The sequence below is a fragment of the Hypanus sabinus genome, chromosome 8 (genome assembly GCF_030144855.1).
Source record: "Hypanus sabinus isolate sHypSab1 chromosome 8, sHypSab1.hap1, whole genome shotgun sequence".
Taxonomy (NCBI): domain Eukaryota; kingdom Metazoa; phylum Chordata; class Chondrichthyes; order Myliobatiformes; family Dasyatidae; genus Hypanus; species Hypanus sabinus.
Genome location: NC_082713.1, coordinates 132040754 through 132046753, shown reverse-complemented (window position 1 = coordinate 132046753; position 6000 = coordinate 132040754). Strand labels below are relative to the sequence as shown.

Below are 6000 nucleotides of genomic sequence, written 5' to 3'. Positions count from 1 at the left end.
TAAAGTCATTCTGACTGCATGGATTTCAAGTAAATCTTGCTTGATCTCATTGTAGAATTTTAAAAGAGGCCTTCAATTACTTATAACCATATAACAACTGCAGCACAGAAACAGGCCATCTCGGCCCTTCTAGACCGTGCTGAACACTTACTTTCACCTAGTCCCACCTACCTGTACTCAGCCCACAACCCTCCATTCCTTTCCTGTCCATACACCTATCCAATTTTTTTTTAATGACAAAATCAAACCTGCCCCTACCACTTCTACTGGAAGCTCATTCCACACATCTACCACTCTCTGAGTAAAGAAGTTCCCTCTCGTGTTACCCCTAAACTTTTGCCCCTTAACTCTCAACTCATGTCCTCTTGTTTGAATCTCCCCTACTCTCAATGGAAAAAGCCTATCCACGTCAACTCTATTTATCCCCCTCATAATTTTAAATACCTCTATCAAGTCCCCCCTCAACCTTCTATGCTCCAAAGAATAAAGACCTAACTTGTTCAACCTTTCTCTGTAACTTAGGTGCTGAAACCCAGGCAACATTCTAGTAAATCTCCTCTGTACTCTCTCTATTTTGTTGACATCTTTCCTATAATTCGGAGACCAGAACTGTACAGAATACTCCAAATTCGGCCTCACCAATGCCTTGTACAATTTTAACATTACATCCCAACTCCTATACTCAATGCTCTGATTTATAAAGGCCAGCATACCAAAAGCTTTCTTCACCACCCTATCCACATGAAATTCCACCTTCAGGGAACTATGCACCATTATTCCTAGATTACTCTGTTTTACTGCATTACTCAGTGCCCTACCATTTACCATGTATGTCCTATTTTGATTAGTCCTACCAAAATGTAGCACCTCACACTTATCAGCATTAAACTGCATCTGCCATCTTTCAGCCCACTCTTCTAACTGGTCTAAATCCCTCTGCAAGCTTTGAAAACCTACTTCTTGTTAATTACAATTAACATTGAGTTTTCTAAACTGGTAATATTTCCCCTTCCCCCTCTCTCTTTTCCATTGCTCATTCTGGTTCCACTCTCAACCCTTCTCTTCTCCTCACCTATCATCTCCCTCTGGTGCCCTCCTCCTTCCATCTGTTCTCTCCTATCAAATTCCTCCGTCTTCAGCCCTTTACTTTTTCTGCCTATCCCCTTACAGCTTCTTAATTCACCCTCCCCAACCATTCTCCTTCCCGATCAGCTATCCAGCTTGTACTCTTCCACTCCCCCACCTTCTTATTCAGGTTTATGCCCCTGTCCTTTTCAGTCCCGTTGTAGGGTCTCAGCCCAAAACATTGACCATTTATTCCCCTCCATAGATGCTGCTTGACTTGCTGGGTTTCTCCAGCAGTTTGTGTATGTTCTTCAACTACTTGCAAGTCAGAGCTGTAACAATTGCTGAAGTGAAGATTTCTCTGGAAGTGAATGTGGTTTAATATTGTTTTGTATATACTAATAAGGAATTGCAGCATGCAATCATTAGCCTCAGTGTTGTTGAACTGGATAAACTGGTTTTGGTTGTGAGATAATAGGCATCTGGTAGAGAATATTCTCACTTTAACCAGGTTTTTCTTGTTGCATTTAAAGCACTTTGTTAGTTTGTTAACACTTTGTTAGTTTAAATCTTCAAGTATGTTCACAGGTGAAATGACACGAGACTGAGTATTCTGTTAGTGTTCTGCTGAGTTTCCAATTTGTGAAGCAGAGGAGTGCAAGTGCAGGTCTTTTTCATAGAAGGTGGAGAGGCAAGAGACTGCAGGTGCTGCAATCTGGAGCAACACACAAAAAGCTGAAGGACGTCAGCGGGTCAAGCAGTATCTATGGAGAGTAATGAACAGTCCACATTTCAGGTCAAGTGAACTGGACCGGGACAGATGAAGAATCCTGACCAAAAACGGCAAACATCCACTGCCCTCCATAGAGTGCTGCGTCCCTCTAGCGTTTTATGCATTCCTCTGAATGAAGCCTATGAAGGAAGGGGGAAGGACTCTCTGGCTAGGAGAAGCAAGCCCTGAGAGTCTTTCCGGAGAGATGTCAGAGAGAAAAAAAAAGCTTCAGAGAGATCAAGGAAGGATATTTTAACTTTTGCCACATTCACATAAATGTCTGTTGTGACTTTAAGAAGATCTGTTCCAGCAGTGTGACCTGACTGCAAGAGCTCAGGGATTGAGTGCTGGAATTTCAGAGAAATTCAGGGACTTTGGAGATGAAAGAGATGTGGGCTGTAGTGTGTTAGAAGGGTGCTCAAATATTTATTTTTGTGGTCAGACAACAGCAAATGATTTGATAGAGCAATGCAGAGAATTGTAACAATGAGAAAAGGGCATGCCCCAGGTGCTGGGAGTCCTTAATAATGGGCGTTGCCTTTCTGAGACACAGCTTCTTGAAGATGTCCTAGGTAACACTGGACAACAAATTTTTTCAAAAGTGTTGCTTCCTCAGAATTTTTTTTGTTTATGATAGACTGCTTGAAGATGGACACAAATATAATTTCAGACCACTTGTATCATGTAGGAATTTGGAGAAACAACAAATTAACTTTTATTGAATATAATGTGTTTAAATGGATAATGGTGCTGAGGCTTTGCAATAGTTCAACTAAGTTAAAAATATTTTGTTAATGATTTTCACTTATACTCAGTGCCTGAGGCTTCTCACTTAAGTGTCCAACAATAATTCGCCAGCATTAATGGATTCCAGATGCCCTGGTATCTTTTCTCCATGACCACAACATCCTGGTGAAACCCTTCAACATGCTTGTCACTAACAGCACTAAGATTTGCAGGGAATAAGTCTAAATGGGAATGCAGAAAATGAATCTTTAGTGACATGTTGCATTTCATGGTTTTATATGCTTGAAGCATGCTTTCAACCAGCTGCATGTAGTTCGGTGCTCTGTAGATGCCGAGAAAAATTTCAACAACTTCCTTGAATGCCCTCCATGTGATTTTCTGCGGTCCCACTAGAAATTCTTCAAATTGCCTGTCATTGATGACCTGTTTGATTTGTGGACCAACAAAACTGCTTTCCTTAATCTTGGCATCAGATGTTCTGGGAAGCATCTGTCTCAAATATCAAAATCCTTCATAGAAATTTTTGTGCCTGGTGATAGGAAATTCCATCCTTACAGTCCAGAACCCAATAATTATTACTAAAACCTGTCCTGCCATGCAGCAGCCACGCCACTTAAGCATGCCCAAGCACGTCTGGACAAGATAGGAAACTTTCCAGCTTACATTGTAGGTAACATTGTAATTGACTTGAATTATGAATTGAAATAACGAACGTAAGTTTATTAAAAAATGGTGCGTGATAGGGAAATTTCATGGTGAATTTTCAGGATCAGTAGCCCAAAATTCATAAGATACACTTAAAGGTATTCAGGAAGCAAAATCTTTGTTGTCTAGTGTAATTTGTAGGCTAGTACCCAAGATGGAGCTGACTAAATTTACAACCCTCTGCAGCTTCTTTACAACCCCATGCAGTAGTGCTGTAACCCCCCCCCCCCCCATACCAAACAGCGATGCAGCCTGTCAGAATGCTCTCCACGGTATATCTATAGAAGTTTTTGAGTCTATTTGTTGACATACCAAATCTCTTCAAACTTCTAATGAAGTATAGCCACTGTCTTGCCTTCTTTATAACTGCATTGATGTGTTGGGACCAGGTTAGATCCTCAGAGATCTTGACACCCAGGAACTTGAAAGTGCTCACTCTCTCCACTTCTGATCCCTCCATGAGAGTTGGTATGTGTTTCTTCATCTTACCCTTCCTGAAGTCCACAATCAGCTCTTTCATCTTACTGACATTGAGTGCCAGGTTGTTGATGAACAGTTATAATGTGGAATTAACAGGATGGATGGAGGAAGAACTGATGTTGCTACAAAATGACTTCGAACTGAAGCCAAGGTTGAAAAATCGTATCAACGCTTTAGATTGCAGAAAGAAATCTCTGAACACTATCCTGCTCTGTGGAAAAAGGTCAAGACGTTCTATATTGCCTTTCCAACATCATATTTCGCGGCACCCAGTTTCAGTGCAGTCATTCGACTTCTTTCAACACATCGAAACAGACTGCAAAATGCTGAACGTGGGAATCTGAGACTCCTTCCCAATGACATTCAGTGCGATATTGAGAAGGGGATATCACTGCACCGAGCCTGTCCATCTCAACGAAAGCTGAAAATCAATGAAGTACACAGTTGGACTACTGATGTATCCTCTAAAATTGTTGATGAAAATTGTTTTTACTGGAATTAAATAAAAGAAATTATTTTATTTGTAGCTTTAAATCGATTTGAATATTTTTACAGTTGCTTGTCACTGCTTTGAATTTGCAGTTCCTTTTTTTCACTGAGCATTGCAAATTAATTTTATAAACAGTATTTTTATGTAATGGCTAGAAAGGGAGCCAAGGGGGCGGAAACCCAACAAAGTTTGGGACCCACTGGTCCAGATGGAGGTTGAGTTTCTACAACATGCTTTTATTGCCTGCAACGGGTCACCCCCACGAATTGCACAACACTGCTATGGAAAAATAGCGCCATATCTTCATTGTGATCTAAACTCAGAACTCTAGCCAACCTTCACAGAGGTTAAGGCAGTTAACCACCATATTTCAAGGGTAGTTTGGGGTAGTTAATTTGTGCCAGCGACGCCCAGGTCCAGGAAAAAAAATAAATTATGGAAAGTGCCAACGAAAACAACCCTGCTGAGATATGTTATCGTTTCCGGAGAGTTCCACTGGTTTTAAGCAAATACAATGGGTGGAACATTCTCGGATTTACCAGTCAGTCTCTCTGTGGGGCTGATTATTTGTTTCTGCTACTCGTTTCCTCTACAAACCTGATCTGTTTTCATTGATGGATACTCATCTCTCGCTGGTGGCATTTTCGGAAGCGCTTAGTGTGCAGAGTGAACGCAGGGTGGCGGTGGTGAGGGAGGGAGGGGCGGCCAGTCGCCAGGTGGCGGTGTAGAGGGAGGGCAGCCCGACGCCAGGCAACGGTGTTGAGGGAAGGGCGGCCAGTCGCCAGGCGGCTGTAGGGAGGGAGGGCAGCCAGCCGCCAAGTGGCGGTGTAGAGGGAGGGGCGGCCAGTCGCCAGGTGGCGGTGTAGAGGGAGGGCAGCCCGACGCCAGGCAACGGTGTTGAGGGAAGGGCGGCTGTAGGGAGGGAGGGCAGCCAGCCGCCAAGTGGCGGTGTAGAGGGAGGGGCGGCCAGTCGCCAGGAGGCGGTGGTGAGGGAGGGCGGCCAGGTGCCAGGCAGCAGCATGGAAGAGGACAGTCGCCAGGGGGCGGTGTAGAGGGAGGGCAGCCCGACGCCAGGTAACGGTGTTGAGGGAAGGGCGGCTGTAGGGAGGGAGGGCAGCCAGCCGCCAAGTGGCGGTGTAGAGGGAGGGGCGGCCAGTCGCCAGGTGGCGGTGTAGAGGGAGGGCAGCCCGACGCCAGGCAACGGTGTTGAGGGAAGGGCGGCTGTAGGGAGGGAGGGCAGCCAGCCGCCAAGTGGCGGTGTAGAGGGAGGGGCGGCCAGTCGCCAGGAGGCGGTGGTGAGGGAGGGCGGCCAGGTGCCAGGCAGCAGCATGGAAGAGGACAGTCGCCAGGGGGCGGTGATGAGGTAGGGCGGCCGGTCGCTAGGTGGCGGTGATGAGGGAGGGCAGCCAGACGCCAGGCGGCTGTGGTGAGTGAGGGCATCCAGTCGCCAGGTGGCGGTGTAGAGGGCAGCCAGACGCCAGGCGGCTGTGGTGTGGGAAGGGTGGCCAGTCGCCAGGTGGCGATGTAGAGGGCAGCCAGACGCCAGGCGGCTGTGGTGTGGGAAGGGTGGCCAGTCGCCAGGTGGCGGTGTAGAGGGAGGACAGCCAGTCGCCAGGGGGCGGGCGTCTAATCCCGCTCTGCCAGGAAAGATGGGCGGAGCGGCGTGAGAGGTCGAGGCACTGGGAGCTGCGGAGGGACAGTACGTTTGGGCTGCAGGTCAGTAGGTGATGCCCTCGGCATC

General features: G+C 46.3%; 1 protein-coding gene across 5 annotated transcripts in view; it reads left to right on the top strand.

The window, feature by feature from the left end:
• Positions 1 to 5821: 5821 nt before the first annotated feature.
• Positions 5822 to 6000, top strand: part of LOC132398432 (protein FAM3C-like) — a 50391-nt gene continuing 50212 nt past the window's right edge. For 2 of the 5 annotated variants that reach the window (XM_059977851.1, XM_059977853.1), the window contains exon 1: positions 5822 to 5975. The gene's annotated coding sequence lies outside the window, so the exon portion shown is untranslated. The remainder of the gene's footprint in view (positions 5976 to 6000) is intronic. The other 3 variants (XM_059977852.1, XM_059977855.1, XM_059977854.1) reach the window with 3 other exon arrangements.